This window comes from Haliotis asinina, chromosome 11 (assembly GCF_037392515.1).
Source record: "Haliotis asinina isolate JCU_RB_2024 chromosome 11, JCU_Hal_asi_v2, whole genome shotgun sequence".
NCBI lineage: Eukaryota > Metazoa > Mollusca > Gastropoda > Lepetellida > Haliotidae > Haliotis > Haliotis asinina.
In genome coordinates, this window is record NC_090290.1 from 17,717,366 (window position 1) to 17,739,116 (window position 21,751).

Consider the following 21,751-nt stretch of genomic DNA (forward strand, 5'->3'; position numbering starts at 1 on the left):
TATTTAAGGAGCAAAACTTTGACAAACCGTGCATGTCATTTGTGTTTTCCCTAGGGAGTAGTTAAGACATTATTAAAAAACATTTCAGTTTGACGGATTGTTTGAAGTCAACAATCCAGCACTGATTGATCTTGCAAAACCTAACCACCAGTCTAGCACTCTCTCCAAATATTTCAGCCTTTATGTGTTCCTAGACAAACTGTTGTTCGCCAAAGCTTCTTGTCTGACGAGTTAATATTTCTTAATGACTCAAATTTGAATGGCAAGTAGATTGTAAAGCTCAGCCTTTGCTACTGAGAGTCCAGATAATGTTCAGTGCCATTCATGCAACAGCAAAAAAAACCATTGCATGTTAATGTCAACATTTGAAGGCCCCAAACATGTTAATTTTTATGAATTCTATACATACAAAACCCCAATTTGACACCAGGACATGCAGGAGTGTTATTGAAAAGTCTTCTATTTCCTTTTCGTCTGCCACTTTGTGTTATGGATCCATTAAACTCAACTAAAACATGTTGGATGGAATTGGTACGTCTCAAGGGTAATTTTGAATTCGCAGACACTTCTACAGAAACATGCCAAAGGAACTTGTGTGTCCACTCTCTGTCACATAAAATATCGCTGATTTATGGCATGGGAGTTTTTCAGTGCTTTGGCTTTTCTCACTTGATTGAATGTTAAGGACATATCATTAGTATGAAGACACTACCTTGTTCAACAATTTGCAAAGAGACTTTCGAAGACATTGAAGGAATTGATTTCTCTGTCTCTTTCTTGCTGTTTTTGCCGATGGATTAAAACTTTTCAAAATCATGACTCTGCTAATGGATTCTTTATAAGACCGCATGTTGTTTTGCTGTTGCTTTTGTATGTTGTTATTACTCTGAAATCTGATTAATGTTTACTCCGTTATTTTTATCAGCTTCCTGGGGAATATACAACTCATGTTGGTGTCAAAGATTGGTAGTCCATCATGTTCTCATCCTGGATCCAGTTACTGGAATGGTTTTGTATCCAGAGTGGTTAAAAATGTGAAAAATAAAGATGGTGAATGAAGTAAGTGAATCCAATAAATGGATCCAGAGAATGGATCCAGTGAATGGATCCAGTAAATAGATCCAAGGTATTTGTCTTGGCAACACCAAGATGTACTAGCCTTGATAATGAAAGATGGCTTTCAGGATGATAGAGGAGACTATACAAAAAGTGCAAGTTAGAAATTTGAACAAACAATTAATATGCGAAAATTTAACTGTACTCTTATAAGAAATAAAGTAAGGGAACTTAATTGTGATTGAAAGATTGGAGATATATCACAGTCAATCAATGTTGATATGATGATAATGAATGTTTTGAGAGTGCATCAACACTTGCACATCCTTATGACCATAGTCATTTGCAGGGCATCAGATATTTTTCAACTTGAGAAGTACATATGCCTTATTTTTTCAATATAAGAGGACTGGGAAAGTTAAGAGTACATTTAGAGTACTTAATGGAATTTAATGGCACGTAAATGATATATGCACCACAACATTGTTATTCTTGTGTAAACAGGTCAAAAAACAATAAAGCAATATTGTCTCAGAGAAATATGTCCATAAATAATTCTAAGACTGTGCACCATTGCTTTGGTGCATATCTGCTACTTTTTCCATTTTTTTCCTACCGTATCGGATACGCTGATAAAGCGCTTGTCTAGAGCCCTGTGTTTTATCTAGAGCCCTGCGTTTTACCTAGACCCCTGCGTTTGTGCAATCAGCGCTCTTTAAAGATAATTGGTGTATGGCATGAAATTTGGATTTGTATGATTTTCTGTTAACTCGTTAAGCCTGAGAGCCACTTCACTGCTCAACACCTGGAACCCTGTGCTAATTGCCTGGCCGACTGTGGTGAGGCTAATTAGGTCTATTCACGCCTGATACCCCTGGCAGGTTTCCGAGATTACAGGAAACTGATTGTGTAATTGTTTAATTGTTAAATTGTGTTGAAACCTAACAAGTGTGAATACATATCATATATGTAACGTTTTATGTAATTTTATTGCACTTTTTCTTGTAGACCTTTGGTCGCGTGTACATATGTATTTTCTTAACATATGTATGTATTTTTTGTATGCAAGGCGTGAGACATACTTAAAACAAATTGTCCCTCTCATATCATTGTGTGAGGTAAAATTGTACAAGACATCTTTGTCAATGACAGTAAAGGAGAACTTACATACATGCTTAGTGATCTTCTATGAAAGAAGCATTTTCGCTGATACATTGCTAGTGTATACTGAATATTTAACGGAAAGTACTAATACGCTAGTCTGTGACTAGTCTGTGACTAGTCTGTGACTAGTCTGTGGAGCAGATTCACACTGAGTGTGTCACTTTGGCTCATCTAGATTTAACGCAGAAAATATACGTTATCACACGAACATACATGTATGCATATATATAGCATAATGCTATTCCTTGCACATATGTAAGACTAGGGGTTATAGGGTGGGACGTCATCAAAGTTCCCAAATAGAACGTTTTGTATTTCAGCTGTTCAATATAGTGGCTTATTTGTTATGACCAATCGTATCATGAGATACCTGTCACAGAGGAAATGACAGGTGATGGGGCGTGGGCTTAATTTCTGAAGAGCACATTTGGTCACTAGACAGCATGGATACAGATTGATTATTCACTAGATCGTTGACCAATTGATATGCTGGATTTTGGCTTTATCAACTCTAACTATCATGAAAAAGTTTGTTTATTGTGGACATACATAATTGTAAGGATGCATGAAATGTACACACAGGACTAAGAAGCACTTTGGCGAGGTTATTTTTCCTTAAAACGCCCAGAGTGCTACAATCTGATTATTATTACCCTGGATAATCCAATACAACCATTTAATAGAGATAGTATTTATTTGCATATATATTTTGCGTACACTACTAGTACATCAAAGTCATTGGTGTCCTTGGTGATATATAGCCTGTATATTATATGGTCTTGTCCAAATAGTGATATTAGTTTTAACTTTCCACACTAGTTTTAAATTGTGATTGTGGTATTCTAATCATTTTCCTGTCCTTTGATGATGGGTTTTTATGATGTACATATCTTCCATTTCTGTATTAAATGTTCTCGTCACGATATGGCTGAAATATTGCCGATGTGACATTAAATATTAACTCACTCACACTCACTAGTACTTCAAACATAACGACTTGCTGAACATTTAAATATAATCTGCACATTGTTATGAATGAATATCCTAATTGAAGTACATGTATTATAGAATTCAAAAAGTGACACGATACTGATTTATTATAATGTGGAGAAGCAGTCACAGGGTCGTCAAGGGTTGAAGTCACTCACATACAAAAACGCCCCTAACGTCTTTAAAGTGAGTTATTGAGCCAATAGGACTGATTATGTTTGGTAATAAGTGTTTTGTGCATCCTATGCTTAACTATGAAGTTTGGAGACTCAAATTGGTATATTTTGTCCTTGAGTCAGGACAGGCAGGCATGTGCCCCCCGTTATACATCTCACTGGTGGCATAGGGATTGGACTGCGAATTGTGTTGTTGTCATTTTGTCTGCTGATTGTGTCGGGCGACATAGAAATAAACCCATGGCCTTTTTACCCCCTTCGTTACCCCCCTCAGCCTGATAAAGTACAGAAACGACTTTCAACTAAGAATGTCAGTGGAGAGTGTTTGACAATTGAAAGCGCTTCAAATCCGTTGGTCATGGCCAATCTCACTTCAACACTGAAAGGTATCCAGGAACAAATTACCTCCCTTAGCAATAAACTCGATGTGTTTACAAGGGAATACGAAAACAAAATATCAGCACTGAAAGATGAAAATAGTGAATTTGATAAAAGGATTTCGTATTTAGAAGTTAAAACGGACAAAATTGAGGCTCAATCCAGGCAAAATAAACTTTTGTTTCATGGGGTCCCTGCCTCAAAAGGGGGAAACTTGGGATGAAAGTGAATCCAGAGTGAGAACCTTTATTAAAGACAAACTTAACATAACACAGACTGAGGACATGCCAATTGAAAGAGCTCATCACCTCCCTTCAAATGCTGGCACCCGTCCTATAACTGTGAAATTTGCCAACTATAAGGACAAGTCAACCATTCTTAAATCTGCGAGGGACTGTTTAAAGGGGGATAGAGAGCACCAACTATGCTATAAGAGAGTGAGATGGTTAAGGTCATGTCTCTTCCCGTTCACGAAGAAAGCCAGAGAAGAAAACAAGATATCTTGCATGAGCTACGACAAACTTATAAGAAAAAAAAGAGAAAGTGTTCAGTTATGATGAAGAGAGCGAGTCGCTGCTCGAAACACGTCAACGCCAAAACTGGAAACCCAACAAAAGACAACCAGACAACTACAGCAGGGACGGGCATGGTGATGCAGCAGCTGCAAGGTCCCCTGACCAGGATGTACACACCCTTACCACATAGGACAGGGGCCGCGGCCCAGTTGTGAACTCACAAAAATCAAAACGTGTTCATGATGCTGATAAAATTTCTGTATGTGCTTGGAATGTATGTGGTTTGTTGCCTAATATACAATGGCCTGACTTTGTAACATTTTGTTCAATGTACAATATTTTCTGTTTTCTTGAAACCATGTGCACTGAAAAGTCAACTGCACTTGAGGGCACATTTACCGGGTTTGTACTTCACTACTGTGACGCAAAACGACAGTACGCAAGAGGAAGACCGTCTGGTGGCATTGGTGTGATGATCCGCCGAGGCATTGAAATATTTGGTATATGCAAAGGGTATATGCAAACTGGGATAATATCATTATACTGAAGGTAGTTAATAGCAGGCTTTCCCAGACTAGTGAAAATGTATTTCTTGTATTCACATACATCCATCCTGAAAAGTCTCCTGAGTATGAAAAATCTGAAGACAATGGTATTGACTTTTGCAAAACAAACTGTTGCATATAAATCGTGATTATGGGGATTGCAGTAAATTTGTTTTGTGTGGTGACCTAAATGCAAGAACTAGGTCAGATCCTGATTTTATTACTGACGATAGAAATGAATATCTTCCAGTTGGTGACACATATAACACAGACAATTTTGAAAAACCTCGAAACTCACGATGATATTACAAATAGATGTGGCAGATGCTTGCTCGAATTGTGTAAACTGTTTGGTATATACATTGCAAATGGGCGTTGTAACCCCACTTCTTCTCGTTTGTATACATACATTTCCAAGATGGGTACAAGTGTTGTGGACTATTGTATTTTGTCCACTGAGATGTTTGGTTATGTGCAAGATTTCCAAATACCTGAGCACACAGAGTTGGACCATATGCCAATTGTTGTCGTCTTTATAATCCAGCCTATTTTGTAGCACTGTCTAAATTCTGATGTTCCTGTATGTACAGATGCTCCTGTTCTACCCTGTGTACCGAGATACAGACTCCCTAACGCCTTTGTCACAGAATATAATAACTGCCTCGTTCAAACCATCAAGTCAAGTATATTTGAAGGTTTTGTTACATTACTAGATGTCGACATCAACCAGGCTGCTAAGAAAATGGGAGATATTTTGATATATTGTTCCCCAACTAGGTCATTGTTTAATACCAGTCCATATAAGCAAAGAGAACAGCCACCGTGGTTTGATCAAGGTTGTCGTATTAAAAAAAAGAAAACGTTATCTATTTTCCATAAATTTAAGTGTCAGTTAAATTTAAATAAATACTTGTCAGCAAAGCTTGAATTTGAGAGGTGTTGTCAGCTTAAAAATGATAATTACAATAAGAAAAATGCAGATGATATATGCATTGCAGCAAGGTATGGAGACTGGAAATCGTTTTGGAAGTCTTTGAAATCCCTGATGTGTGGTAAGAGTATATAAAGTGGCATTTCTCCAGATATCTGGTTATCGCACTTCACATCATTACTTTGTCCTGATCCAGGCAATGAGAACAATGTTTTTGATGAAACTGTATCTGATTTCTTACATTCTCATTCCTGTGACTATTGTAATAACTAGACCCTTACTGATGAACTATTATCGGGTCAAATCACAATAAAAGAAATTGAAGATGGTATTAGTATGCTGAAATGAAACAAGGCTCCGGGCGAAGATGGTATTCCAACAGAATTTCTTAAGTTAACCGACACTACAACTGTTACTAAATACCTGCACTTACTGTTTAATAAGATATTAGATACAGGTCATTTACCCAAAGTGTGGAATATTGGAATGATTGTCCCTCTATTTAAGTCTGGAAGCAGATCAAATCCGGATAATTATAGAGGGATCTCGTTGCTAAATGTTATTGGTAAAGTGTTTACGTCTGTTTTAGAAAAACGAATAAGAATTTGGTTGGATGTTAATAATTTGATTTCGGAGTCTCAAGCAGGTTTCTGTCCTGATTACTCTACAGTAGACAATATTTTTATCTTACAGTCGTTGTGGAGCAATTATCTTTGTGAAAAAGGTGGCAGATTTTTCATGGCATTCGTTGATTTTAGAAAAGCCTTTGATTACATTGACATGAAAAAAATGTTATATATGTTAGTTACAAAGGTTGCCATGGCAAAATATTTAACATATTGAAGAGTATGTATTCATCAGTCAAAGCTTATATAAAATCTGAAGCGGGTGTTCGCGTGGTCTTCATGTGGTGTTCGCCAAGGTTGTGTTTTAAGCCCTGTGCTGTTCATATTTTTAATAAATGAACTTGTAATTGAAATGTATAATAAATGCAATCATGGACTCTTCATAAGCCAAGATATTGAAGGCATTATGATGCTATTGTTTGCAGATGATGTTACAACGTTTTCATTTACAGTAGCAGGTTTGCAAAGACAACTGAATGTATTAGATGATTTTTGTAAAAAATGGAGTCTTGAAGTGAATACAGAAAAACAAATGTACAATATTTAGAAATGGTTGTAAATTAAGGAGAAACGAGAAATGGTCCTTTGGGGACAAGCAACCAAAAAGTGTTACATATTATAAGTACTTATGGTTGATATTCTCCTCAAGGCTCTCTTGGTCAAACGATTGTTATACTCTTGCTGCACAGGCATCTAAAGCAATGTATTTCATTTATTTAGTAAGAACAGATATATCTCATTCACTACAGCCTGTGAAATATTTGATAAGAAAATTGCTCCTGTTTTATTATACGTAAGTGGAATTTGGGGCAGTAACTAACATCTGGTAATAGAGCAAGTGCAAACTGCATATTGTAAACGATACTTAAGGGTGGGAAAGTTTGCATCTAACAAGGCTATACTTGGTGAGACTGGTAGATATATGCTGATACTAACTCAAGTTCGATGTATTAAGTATTGGATTAAGTTGTTGCAAATGAAAGTAAATTGTTATCCATATCAATGTTATGTACTATTAAAAAAATTAGATGAAAATGGAAAACGTAATTGGGTGTCCAACAGTAGAACTATATTGTTTAGAACAGGTTTTTCATATGTGTGGATAACACTAACTGTTGGTGATGCAGATATGTTTATATGGCAGCTTAGAGATTGATTAACTGATATGTACAAACAATCTTGGCATGATTCTATCTGTAGCTCGCATTATTTAACACACTACTCTATGCTGAAAGTAATTCTGGAGTCTGAAAGGTATATTTTCTGCTGAGAGCAGTTTGTAAATTTAGAATATCACTACATAATTTTAAAAATTTCAGGAGAAATAAGGACAATTGTATAGGCAGGTGTATCTGTATAAATTGTAATCTTGGAGCGATTGAAGATGAATATCATGTTTTTATGCAATGTACAAAATATAATGAAATTCGCAAAAAGTACTTGCAGCAGCTGAATGTCATGCCTCAATGTGAACAAAGCATGATAAATGAACTACAGTCTAAAGATTATGCATTATTAAATCAGTTGCTCTATTTTTGAAACACCTGTTTAAGCACTACTCTTGAAAATTAAACATGTGTCATTGTAAAATATTGTATCTGTCAATTGTATTATAGGCCGTTAGGCCCACATTACTGAATAAATATGTCTGTCTGTCTGTCTGTCTATTATAATGTATGATTCAGATGCTTATGTAAATTGCATTGAAAAATCACATTTCAAATCAACATGAAACTTTCAACAGCTTGAACAAAATATTTCAGTTCCCTTGTATGGTTTATGTGTAATATATATATTATGAGTTGATGCACGAGTGGTCACTTCATATTGGATTATGTAACATTAACAACTTAAGAATTATGAAAAATCAATAGTCGCAACTGAGTAAGGTCTAAATTAGTAACTTGGTTTATTTCAAATCTATATGAACATGGGTGTAAGACAGTACTGATATGTATGTCTAATATTCATCATATAAACTATAACAACAAATGAATGAATGATTTAATTTAGAGGAAGGTTTTGTAACCTTGTCACCATTAATTCAATCAATGTGCAATGTGTATTTTAGTATTCACTCCCAACACTTACCTCCTGTAACAACATCTCATAATCCCCATTCCCGCAGACGTGTTCATTTACTAGCAGTTGTTATCTAAACACTTTAATACCTGATTAACACTGAAGGTAGCCTCTCTCGTAAGTAAAGCTAATCAGTACCACTAATTTGATTTAAATAATAGATACAGTACGAATTTAAAATATAAAACGCTCATGTGAGTCTCTCGCTGAATGAGAGGTGCTCTCTGCTGACGAACATGTGCGGCTCTCGCTGAGTAAGAGGTGCTTTTTATTATCACCCATATGCGGTTCTCACTGCGAGAAGCTACAGTGGAATCTGTCAAATTCGGACCTTGGGTAAATCAGTTTTATTTACAATTCGGACCTTAGTGGTGGTACGGGCAGAACTTAGTTAAGGTATCAATTTACACAAACGCTGAATAAATCGGACTTGGTATAATTTCGGAATTCGGACTAAAATCTCAGCCCAACAAGGCAATTGACTATGAAAACACGCTGACTACGTCAGACTTCCTGCCGGAGGCAAACTGAGTGGCCTAATTAGTGGTCCCCGACTTCAAGCGGATTATCGGGTTAATCAGTAAACAAACAACGCAACCAAGAGGACTCAGCTCAGTGTCAGTGTCATTTTATTATACGTGTGGTGATGATTGGGAGCGTGACATGGTGGAGTCACATCGTGGAACTGCGAGCGAGTGTGTGTCAGGTGACAATGACGATGAACCGGATGATGATGATGAAACGATGTCAGATGTCTCGTATTGAAATGATGAACATGTTACAAAGAATGAGACAATTTGCATATGGTAACAATGAGAGAATGTTGCAGCTTATATTGAGCTTAGAGGCAATGACACAGGATGTTGCGCTACGTCGGCGATTTTCCGAGCACAAACACACCAACTTGAGGCAGTATTTCTGTAAGTGAAAGTATAATTGACCATGAATCACAACATGATGATCAAGTTTAAGTGAAATTATTAAATTAATAATAAATTAATAAATAATTATTCATTTTTACACTAGTGTATTGTAGTTTATTTATGTGTTTTCACTGTTGTGTCTGAAAGTTCAACTTCGTCATCAAGGGAGCTAACTCCTGTCAAATTGGACAATTCAGACTCTATGTAATTCGGACAATTAAGTCGGTCCCAGTCGTGTCTGAATTTGACAGATTCCACTGTAATTAATTTGCCACACTCTCGGCCTTAATGAGTTCAAAAAACAGATGGCTAGAAACAAACACAAACAACAGTGTGTTGCAAGATGATTGTCTAAATTAATGGTCTTAATGGAGTGATTCATCAACCTTGAAAACCATCAAAATCAAGAATGACACCCCATGTTTGTTTATGGGGTTACTACGTTGTGCATGTGCATCCCATGCATTGTCTTTAGGGGTGTGATAGAGAAATGGTGGTGCTTTCATAAGATGTCTGACTTTGAAAAGTTTATTAATGCTTATACTACTAGCATGAAGTTTCCCTACTTTTTTTTAACGAGTACATTTTCTGAAGGGACACTTCTTACAGTAATCTGACCAGTGGTCAGACACGGGTCAGTAAATATGCATCATGCAGCAGGGATTTGAAAGTCCTTGGGATTCATCAGTCTGAGTAACCTTATTAGCCACAGTATTATTCCTGACACTCCTACACTGGGTCTAACAAAACCTTGTAGGCGGTCACGTCAGGTATCCTTTGACCATCCAATCAAATGCGAAACGAAAATCTGCATATTTGACCTGCATTATATACGCTTTTTGGTTTCTGTTGACAAAGTTACCATCAGCTAATATTTCCACAAGCTGACATCTGATATCCTTGAATATTGCCAAAATGCTATTTTCAGCAACTGTTTATTCACTGTTATGACATGCTTCATGTGCATCGTCTGGAAGCAATCGTAGGAAAAATAGCATTCGGAATCGTTCGGATACAAACCTTTGCGATGGATTTTGTAAGCTGAACTCTGATTGGTCAATCTCCAAGGTTACCTGACGCGACCTCCTGCTTGGTTTTGTTAGACCCAGTGTAGGAGTGTATCAAATAACACTGGGGCTAAGTTTACTGAGACTTTGGGACTCTTAATTGTCAAGGGTCCTGGATTACAAAATGGTTGTTCCAAATGCTCACACATTTATATTATTATTACTGTGATTTAATGTTGTTGTAATTCAGGTACTGTTATTGTATTGTGTATCATGATCATCACACTCTTACTGTTAAATTCTCTTTAACAAGCTACTAGTGAGCAAACTCTGAGCTAACTTACTGCTGCTTGACTGGAAGTTTCACAAAAAGTATTTGGAGTCTTTCTTCACCCCTGTGGATGTGCTAGTGAATTTCTTGGCGTCCATTGTCAAATTTTCATGTGTATAGGATGTAGATCCCTTATGCAGTTTCTAAGAGACATTTCTAGACTAACAGCTAGTCTCTGAAATTAACATATTTTACTGAAAAAATGTTCATAGTGAAAAAAAAATAATATCCTGAAGCTATGGAAATTTAGACTTGCCACATTTTCTAGACTTGCGTGGGCTTTCTTGGATATATATACATCAGGGTCTGTACGTCAGACTAAGACATTTCCTGAAATGGAAGAATTGGCACCAGCAAGGTATTTCAACTGTCTGTGCTCCACACAAGATGCCTTTAGAACAAAATACCAAACAATCTGTCACCATAACCCAAATACTTTTCAGCTCCTTGTGCACCGCTACGGATAAGAGTGGAAAAAGATATATCAACATTACAACACGGAACTTCATTTCTCAATGGGGAGCTTACTTTTCAGCTTTCTCATGTAAATTAGACATGAAATGCTGGCACTGCACACATGAAATCTAGTGTGTCAATAATTGATAGTTTGTGCTACCTCTGTCCTGACATAGACATATTCATCGATGTAATGCAAGCTTGACATGCGATTCAAATGACTCCGAATTTAAGGCAGCCATTGATGGTTGGGGACAAAAATCCATCAAGTCAGTGTACTGAAATAGTACATTTGAAGTAATGTTAGTAAAAGGAATATCTATTCTTTAAACTTCTGAATAAAGTGATCCATGACGGTCCGGGGCAGGATAGGCCTTCAGCAACCCATGCTTGCCATAAAAGGCGACCATGCTTGTTGTAAGGGGTGACTAACGGGAGTGGGTGGACAGGCTCACTAACTTGGTTGATACATGTCATCTGTTCCCAGTTGCGCAGATTCATGTTCATACTGTTGATCAGGGGATTTTCTGGTCCAGACTCTATTATTTACAGACCGCTGCCACATAGCTGGAATATTGCTGAGTGCCATGTAAAACTAACCTCACTCATTCACTCTGAATAAAGTCTACTCCAGAAGGAGAATTGATGTGTTGAATACTCAAAGAATTATTTAAAAAAACTCAACGAGAGTATCTATTTGTGATAATATACTTATGACCGAAAATATCTGTACAGCTCCAAGGGAACCTATCATTTTATAAGAAGTTTTGAAACATGAATAGGAGCTATTTAGAAACATTCTTCCTCAAACTGGCTGACCTCATCCTGTTCAAGTATCTGACATTCAAATTGAACGCTGATACAGTATCCTGTGTCTTGAAATGCCAGCGCCACACTGCCATCCATATATTGGGTGACCGAGGCGAATAGATAATACTTAATGGAGGAGCTGATGGTTTTGTTCATAGCTGATGAAGCTAGTCTTCCCCATTGCTAATTATGGGTTATTATTGATGTATGGCTCATATGGTATGGCAGATCTCTTTACATCATTAATGATGTGCTAGTCTTATGTCCTTTGAATGGAATCCTGGCTTTTGATAAAGTTGAAATTTGAATGGAGATTTTCTGTTTGAAATAGTGGCAAGTTTTGGACATTAAAGCTTGCCGCTTGAGTATTGATCAGTTGTAGCTCTTCATCCCCAGTAGATTTCTATAGTAATGAATAATATCTTTGAAAGCATTTCTAGCTGTTGCAGTGTAAGTAAATTAACAAAAATCTAATTTGATGTAAATTGTCTCTTTGCCAGTCTTAGCATCATGAGATTTTGCGCTTGTAAAATGATAAATGCAGAAAGGTCCAGTCATTCTTTCACTCACTTACTCATAAATCCTAAATACTCCATCGCCATTTGTCCATTCTTGTTTCGTTTCTCTGAGATGATGAAGAATGTGTTTATCTGTCCCCAAATTGCAACAGGATGATATCATGCTCTGAAAAACTGAAGAACTGAGTACATGGAAGACAGTTTCATCACTATCACAATATCCAGTCTGCTTCTTTTGCTTAGACCCGTGAACATCTGGGTTACTTTTGGTCTTCATTGTCCCATGCTTGCAATACGAGGTGACAGTCAGATCAGGTGGGCAGGCTTGCTGACGTGGTTGACTCATGTCATTATATCCCAGTTGTGTAGATTGGTGTTGATGTTACCGTTGCTGGTGTCAGTCTCAGCATTAGATTATGTCAAGTATCAGTGCCATTCATTTGTGACAATACAGCTCCAAGATGAGAACATGGCATTCAGCATTAATGATGCATTCTGCAGATGGACATTCTGTAGGATACTTTCACTCACTAACTCCATTTTACTTACAGGTTGCTGGAGATAATTAAAGAAGCTGGAACAGTCTGGAAATGCGGAGCTGAATCAATCAGACAGTAAGTATGTTGTTTTGCATTGTCTTTTGGAACATTAAGTTTAAATATAGACCCTGAGTTACCACAAGCTGGCCAGTTTTCTGAGATGCCATGAATTGACGAACCAGAATCCAATCATTGTGATTTTGAGGTGTGCTGATTTTGATGTTTGGTTTGTCAGAGGCACCACAAATTACTTTGAAGAAACAGAATCCCATCATTGTGATTTCATTTCTTACTGATTCTGATTTTTGGTGTGTCTACGTCTCTACAAATAGATGTGCTGAGTTATGTACCTTGGACAAGCCAGGATCCTGTAGTTATAAGTTCAGATTTTTCTGATTATGATTTTTGGTTTAATTAAACCATGTGTTTGCTCATCAAGCCAAATACATTCGATATATATTTGTACATTAATTAGGGGTCTGGTAGTTCCAGGTTTCAACATTTCTTTGAAAAGCCACTTGCCACTTGACAAGTGACTTTAAGAAAGTAAGTTGTCTTGACTAATTTTTCACTTGCCCTGATTTAATGAGTGAGTGAGTGAGTGAGTTTAGTTTTACACTGCACTCAGCAATATTCAAGCTATATGGCGGTGGTCTGTAAGTAATCGAGTCCGGACCAGACAATCCAGTGATCAGCAGCAACATGAGCATTGATCTGCGCAATTGGGAATCAATGACATCAACCAAGTCAGCGAGCCTGACCACTCGATCCCGTCAGTCACCTCTTACGACAAGGTCTTAGACGAAGGTCTGTTCTTACGACAAGCATAGTCCCCTCTTTTGGCAAGAATGGGTTGCTGAAGGCCTGTTCTACCCCAAGACCTTAACGGTGCTTGATTTTATGACATAATAATGATCTAATTAAGAAATATTAAATCAACATGGTATCTTATGTTAATGTTTACCGGACTATTTATTGGGTAATGATAAATAGCAAACACAGATTAAACTCTACTTTATTATCAGTGCAAAATTTAATAGCTAGATTTTGAACAGATATGAAAGAAATCCAAGTTTGTTTGCAGTTTGAAACCGTAAGCGTGAACTAACTAGTAGCCCATGGCCAAGTAAGATATACCATAAGTTGATTGCCCGAAATGAAAACTGACTTGACCTGGGCATTGGGTGATGGGATTTTTTAACACCTGTGGGGTTTCTTGCTGTTATGTTTGTGGAATATTGCTAAACACGGCATAAAACCTGACCCACTCACTCACTGAAGATGGATTATAGATTGGAGATGGATGTGGATAATGAACAGTGCAACAGCAACACTACAACAAATGGTACTTGAATAATGCCCTCTGCTATGGGTCATGGCTGAGAGCCAGGATGGATATGCCAATCACTTAACACATGCATGTCTTGTGTTTCGTGCTGGGATGTTGTTTGTTTACAGTATTTTGCTGAAAGATTATATCTTTTAATTACCTTCGTTCTTCATGCCAAGATAATTAACTTATTTTGAAAGAGGTTTCATGTAAACTTGGCTTTTAATGTTTTCAAACTGTCATCTTGAGATTCAGAGAATGTGCATGTCAGTGGCATGATGAACAGAATCTTAAGTGCATATTGCGGAAGTTAGCTTCTGAGAGTGACTGGTCAGAGGTTAAGCATTAGTCCAAGGTTTTGGTTATAATGTAAAACACCAGTATGTTCACATTTTCTACCAAAATGTAAAAATGTTACTTACAAACCACCAAAATGTAAGAAATGAAAAAAAGAAGGTAGAATAGATTTTAAAAGTTTTAGATTTTCAAGGTTTTCACCCAAAATGTAGAAATGTTACTTACAAACCACCAAAATAAGAAATAACAAAAAATGTTAAAATATTTGTTTATAGCAGTTTTACATTTTCAATATTTCACCAACAATGTAAATCAGTGTTTTGGGGTTACTAACCATGAAAGCATGAAATTCCAGAGTTTCTAAAAGAACTTGGATATGCTGCGAAGCATTATGGTAGATACAGTATATCATTATTTGGTAACAGGGGATGAGAGTTGAGTTGAGTTGGGCTTCACGTCACATTGGCGTTATTCCAGCTATATAATGAGTGAAGGAGTAAGCATTAACTCCGAAACGTTGTGTTCTCACATAAAGAAGTTGATATCCATAAAAAATCTTCATTCTTATGTATTTTCACTTCTAAATGACATTCAAAGAATTATATAATGAGTGGATGAGAGAGGAATGCCACTTGTGACCTACAGCTGACTTTAGTCCTGTGTGTAACATTAAACATGATTTCTTCATCTGTTCTAATGGTCAATGGAAAAGCAGTGGGTCAGAATACAAAACATGATATGTGAGGTTGCAGGTTTAGTCCAAAACTTTGAATGTCCAGGTAGAGAAACTCTGACTTATACAAGTCGGGAAACAACTATAAAAACAACAACAACAACAACAACAACAGCAACAACTACTAAGTAAGTTTGCAGGCTTCCCAATATTTGAAGAACATCATGGGAGCTGTAGGATGCTGGTGCTATTGGATAATACATAGCAGGAAAGTGTTATGTCATAGAGGGCTATGACAGTACTGCTTTGGTGAAAACCTTTGTTATGGTTCTGATCATGAACCATGAGTAATAATATGGGCAAATTTGGATGATCCCTGTCTATGGATCCTAGCACATCAAAGGGATGCAACTCTTCCAAGGTTAATGTGATCCTGTTTGCTCAACGACACAGATATACAGGGTTCAATGTTAAAATTTTTCACAACTAAACCAGTGGACAAGTATGCCTTAAAATTGGCTGGTTCTAATCTCTTGTCAACTAGATCATCCATTTGGAAAACAGAACAAGGTTATCAGCAGGTTAATAGTGCATGCTTTAAGGTCACATGTAACCAACAAATCAAACATAATCAAAACACAATTATGACATATTCATGACATATTCATGACATATAATATACATTGCTGCTTGTGAAAAACAAATAATCAAACTTGCAAAGTTTACAATTGCAATTCAAAAGTGCAATATTTTGTACTTGGGCTTACTTCCCTTGGAGTGAAGCCCAATGGAGACTGAACCCAGTCATAGCGGATGGGGGTGCACTTAAGTGTATCGACGGCTTTCAATACTGGTTCATTTGCTGATACGCTGAGGGCTCATAATGTGTACAGAAAGATGATCTGGTTGATGGGCATTTTAGTATGGCGAGTCACAAGAAAGTAAGATTCTTTATGGATAACAACTTCTTTCATTCTACTTGATGTATTGTTTCAGTATGGACTGATATACCATTTCCAAACAAAATCATATGCACTAGAAGAAGTTGTCATCCATAAAGAATGTATATAGAGATGTCAGAATACATTAATACGTGTTCTCTGAATTTGTGTTTGATCAAATCATAAATCATCTTAGTAGAGATGGTGAACTACTGAGTGGCTAGAAACTGTCATTTGTCAAAGTACATAGCAGGACTTGAAACTGACAGGAGTTTGCATCAGTTTCCGTCAGATCCAGTCATCTGAGAAAAATGGATGTATTTTGTTTGCAACCCACTGACAGAAAAACATCTCACGTGCACAAGTATCCCACCTGCCTAATTACATAATGTGGCAGAGACAGGACTCGGGTGCACGAGTCATAAATCAATTTATTTTGTTTATGACATATAGCCTGATAGGTGTTAAGTTCAAATTGCACATGGTCAATGATTGCAGCTGTGTATTGCATATTGTCTTTAACAGACAGACCGGCAGTCACATATAGGTGTCAATAAACACAACCATGATTAGACTACTGCTCATGACCTCGTACTCTGGGAATGCATGCTGTTTCAAGCTCTGCGGACCTATTCACTGCGCATGCGTTATGGGCGCAGCGCAGCACAGCTGTTGAAACCACTTTTTCCCCCAGCACTGGGGAAATTTAGTGAATCGTTTGAACTCCAATTTCGCTGGCTTTTTTTTTTTCATCTTGTTTTTTTTTCAACTTTTTAGGTTGAATTGTCATTTTGGATGATTTGTTTTGGTAAGTGCATACCAAAAGAATCTGCAAAGTTGTGTTTTACGTTGCATGTGACCTTTAAGGAACAAACTATATCAAACACAAAACTAGGTGATAATTGTTGTTTTCTTTTATCTATTATGAATATTGTATACCTGAACTTTTGACTTTTCTTAAGAGCATTTATCATTAAACAGTAGCTTTTATAGTGTTTTTACACTTTAATAAGCTAAAACAATCTGTATAATCAACAAATATGAGGATGTAAAATAGTGATCGTTAAGTATCTACACAACCAGTCCGGCTAACCAATCACAATTTAGCAAGGCCAGACCAGCTGTTTTACTAGACAGTGACATTCAAATGTGCGTTAGTATGGAACCCAGATATATTCGGCTCAAGGAAGTTATGGATCACCTATGTTTTCATATGTAAAAGTAGATCTGTCAAGGAACATGGGATACAACAGTTTGGGTTCCTTGACTTGTTTTGAGTAGCATATATGTCATTCAGTTATTCATATAAACATTTAGCTCACTCAGATTCTGATAGAAAGGAATTAGTGACACATCACAGTGCAAGTGTTCCTGTACCCTTTTGAAGGTTTCACAACATGATTTGTATTGCACTGTGGGCAGAAATCTGGATATAAATAAAGGAATACAGTTTTGTGAGTAATCTGGCTCCTAGTCCCTGGACCACATTATCTTCCCATTTATTGCCTAGCCTTCCCTGCAGTGTTGTCAGTCTCACAGTCTCTGATCTACCCTATTTTTCCTCCCTGCAATGTTGTCTGTCTCACACCCTGAACGACATTTCTTTCCCTACTGCCTTGCCCTCCCTGCAAAGTAGTCTGTCTCACAGTCCCTGAACCACGTTATTTTCACTACTGCCTTGCTGTCCCTGCAATGTTTTCTGTCTCAGTCCCTGAACCACATTATTTCCCCTGCTGCCTTGCCCTCTCTGCAATGTAGTTTGTCTCACAGTCCCTAAACCACATTATTTTCATTACTGCCAAGGCCTTGAAATCTAAAATCTTAAATAAAGCAACTAGAGATTGCATCAGATTCTAAATCTCCCATCCCACTGGGGCTCCATTTCAACTTAAATGGAAGTGTTTCATTTTTTTATCAAAATTATATATATTTACAGACGAAGCGTTAGTCTGTTTCAAGTGTTCCCTTGATTATTTCAATCAATACATGATTAATATTCGTCATTGATTTTTTCCTTTTGGTATATATTTGTAATGAATGGTCAGTACCAATAATACCATCTCATTCAGGCAAGTCGTATAATACGACCGACTCAGTTTGTCAATTGAACAAAGGCCATCAGGCAATGAAGGCTAAACTACAGCTTCCCCTGTAGTGCAAGTCAAATCAGGGTGAGTGAACTCCGAACTGGCGATCCTCTTCACCACTACGTTCTGGTCACTGTAAGTCCACTCAATAGAATGTTAATCATCATAAAAGGAGCCCTTATCACCAGTGCCTCATAAACTACCTGCTAACTGGATTGTACTTGTGTCAAGTGATGGCGGTTTTACCAGTTTGATCCAGCAGACGTCAAGTCCATTTGTGTTACAACTGCTAATGTTGCAGGGGTATTATCCATGAAACCAGATCAGATATATTGCAGAAAAAATGTTTACTGTTTCCTGTGTTTTTACAAGAATGCTGTTATTTCTTTTACATACTTTCTTTGTATCCAGACAAGTTGCAGTAACTATGTCTAATTAAATGATGTGTTTCTGAAAGTTTCTAGTCCTGAATGACTTCAGGTTGTCCTATATCAATCACGAGGCTCACATGCCATGATATAACTGATATAGTCACATGAGACCTGTTGAACCAAACTTGCAAGAATATTGTTCATTGTAGAGTAAAACAATATTCATTCACAAGCTTGTGACAGTTAGTGATGATTGCTTGGTCTGATTCATTTAAACTCAATTTCACCAAAATTTATACAGTTTTAATCTTTGAATGGATAACCCATGCATAACCCACTGAGAACATGGAATATATTTTTTGTCTCCTGTGTCGGCCCATCATTAATCAGAAACTCAATCTTTGGATTAGATTAAGAAATGGAAACGATTATCAATCTAGGATTTTCTTTTTCCTTTCAAAAGCAGTACCTTCAGATATCAGAAAGTAATATTTTTAACCAAGCATCCAAAAAGTTCCTTTTGGAGCAAGATAATCTACATTTCTGTTAAAAAGCAGTAAATTGAAATAACAAACACTGTTTTTGAACTAGGTAAAAGAAAACCATCCTGAATAAAGAATTTTACTTCTGTTCAAAAGCAGCACCTTATGACAACAAAAACGGATTGCTAACTGTACGAGAGAAAAGATTACTTCTGATTTTATTTTTCTGCTCAAATTTAGGTAACTGAAATAAAACAATAACTATTTAAAAGAAAAGGTTCATTTAGAGACAAGATGTACTGTGTGTTTGTTAAAGCATTCCATTAAGACTAAACAAAAAGTAATTTTGAAGTATATGAAAGAAACATGTTATTTTCTGCTCATAAACAGTACCTTAAAACAACAAAAACAATTCTTTGACTAAATAACAGAAAGGAGTCCATCAGAAACAAGTATCCTGTTACTGGCGACAGGTTGTGGCGTACCGATTGTTATGAAAGGCGGGCTGTACAAGAAGCCGCTACTTCATAAGCCAAACACTAACAGGAAGAGAGAAGCATCACAGCTTTGTGGTTGATGTAATCGGAATAAGGTCACGTGTCAGAGGTCGCTACGTTTTGTGAAATGTAAGCATTGAGGACAGCAGTGTAGGATAAAGATAAGCAAGAGGGATGACTACTACGTGATGGAAAATCAGTGTTTCTAATTGTTACGGACCAAGTGAGCAGCCTGTGTAGGGATATTCCAGTTTGGGATTTCGTAATGTACAGGTTAGTTCTACTGTATCTCGAATACAAATATTGCGTTCAAATTATTCTGCTTCTGTATTTCTTGATTGATTGCATATACTGCTTAAACAAAGGAACACTGGATTAATTTTTATAATGTTGCTATCGTTTATCTATCATGCATAAAGGGTTGATAAATTAGCTATAGTGATATGAACAACTGTTGTTCATTCTCTAGTTTTGAGCACAAAGTGTATCACTTAGTAGCGAACAGGGACAGTGGAGTAGACTAGCGGGTAAAGCATTCGCCCATCATTATAATGTGTTATGCCCCTTTCTGGTGTCCTCCACCCTGATATTGATAGAATATTGCTAAAAGTAACATAAAGCCATACTCAATAACAAATATTGAACACTGAAGTGATTTTAAAGTCACCTTGCGAACAATGATTTCAGTTTCTTCAGTAAGTTGATCTTGTTGCTATCACGTATGGTTTGAAAACAATGTTATTATTGTTTCCAATATTGCCAGTTATTTTTAACTGTAAGCTTACATTCGATTCGCTTTGTTTAAAGTACCATTGACTTCCAATGAAATTAACAATGAGCTGAAATTTAATTGTTGTTTTAAACCGTTCAAGAACAATTAAGCAAATGTTTGAGTTTACATTACATTAAAACAAAATATGTATGTCTAGCAAGACAAAATGTTTTGTGCCTTGAAAATCGGCAGTGACATCATATGTTAAGCTCACCACCGTGTGGTGACATATTTTTAAAAAACCCAAACTTTTAAAATCATATTTGAAAATGTGTGTCCAACTGTGATACATTATCACAAATGGACTTGACTTGATGTGAGACTGATTTGTATTTTGGTCAGAACTGCTAGTAGAGTGTTTTGTATGGTAACTCACATCTCAATTAATTCTCTTTAGTCAAATCGCCAGATTGGCTTTCGAGATTGTGAAGATTAAATCACTTTCGTTTCCATTATTAGCAACTGTGATTTCCTGTGAACAACAAAGTCGTTTGACATTTTGCTGTGATGGTTCATCCATCCTTTGTCTCTGACTACAAATGTCAGATGATGACTAGCCACGCATATTGTAGTATGTCGACATCACCAGGCAGAGATGTCATAACAGCAGTTTGGAGCTTTATATATATCTACATGTATGTGTTGATTCCACACATGAATGTGCACACTGACAGTATATACACACACCATACCACTCACACCCACAGATATAGTGCACACAACATACACACACAGACAACATACTGTGCATGTGTGTGCACACACAGACATGCACCACAGACATGCACACAGATACACCATGTTCAGAAGCAACATACACGTGCACTTACACACACAGACACATACACACATGAGAGAGAGAGACATACAAAGAAGAGAGACATAAAGAAAAGAGAGAGGAGACATAAAGAAAAGAGAGTCATGAAGAAAGAGACGGAAGAGAGAAAGACATAAAGATAAGAGAGAAAGAGACAAAGAGAAGGGAGTGAGAGACATAAAGAGAGGAGAGAGTGAGGGAGACATAAAGGAGATGGAGTCTCACACATTCCTGTGTGTTTCTTGATGTAAACATGTTTTACAGGGTAGCTGCTAGCTCCTAGGGCTTATAGTACGTGAAATACGGTAATATCTGTAGTATGTCATTTTGAACTTCTTTAATGTTGAATGGCCAAGGTGAGATGTCTGCAGTTAAATTGCTTCCTGGCCATTGTCTGGTAGTATTTCTGTCTGGATATGTGAAACTGATTACTACCT

General features: G+C 36.9%; 1 protein-coding gene and 1 pseudogene across 3 annotated transcripts in view; both read left to right on the forward strand.

The window, feature by feature from the left end:
- Positions 1–21,751, forward strand: part of LOC137255966 (uncharacterized) — a 589,910-nt pseudogene that overhangs the window by 50,295 nt on the left and 517,864 nt on the right.
- The window catches only part of LOC137255973 (beta-4C adrenergic receptor-like), a 228,221-nt gene that overhangs the window by 29,477 nt on the left and 176,993 nt on the right, over positions 1–21,751 (forward strand). For 2 of the 3 annotated variants that reach the window (XM_067793593.1, XM_067793597.1), the window contains exon 2: positions 13,060–13,122. The gene's annotated coding sequence lies outside the window, so the exon portion shown is untranslated. Of the gene's footprint in view, positions 1–13,059; positions 13,123–19,792; positions 19,999–21,751 lie in introns of those variants that run through there. The other variant, XM_067793596.1, reaches the window with a different exon arrangement.